Genomic DNA, 205 nt, shown 5'->3' with positions numbered 1-205 from the left:
ACACCCCGCACCGCACCGACGATGCGCGTTTAAACCGTAAATTCTGCCCCCCGAACGCGGATGAATGTCGTTTTGGTCGGATTTTTCGACGTTTTCTCGTCCCGCCCATCCGACTGAATGTAAACGAAACGTAATAATTGTTAGGCTAGTGAATAGGTATGTTGTACGTCGTCACCCGGTAGGCACCTTCACGGGCTTATCGATC

General features: G+C 51.2%; 1 protein-coding gene across 3 annotated transcripts in view; it reads left to right on the top strand.

Annotated features, from left to right (window-relative positions):
* The window catches only part of LOC100166226 (serine/threonine-protein kinase N), a 33,693-nt gene that overhangs the window by 701 nt on the left and 32,787 nt on the right, over positions 1-205 (top strand). The window lies entirely within an intron of this gene.

Source organism: Acyrthosiphon pisum, chromosome A2 (assembly GCF_005508785.2).
Source record: "Acyrthosiphon pisum isolate AL4f chromosome A2, pea_aphid_22Mar2018_4r6ur, whole genome shotgun sequence".
Classification (NCBI taxonomy): domain Eukaryota; kingdom Metazoa; phylum Arthropoda; class Insecta; order Hemiptera; family Aphididae; genus Acyrthosiphon; species Acyrthosiphon pisum.
This window is presented reverse-complemented; position numbering and strand designations above follow the sequence as displayed.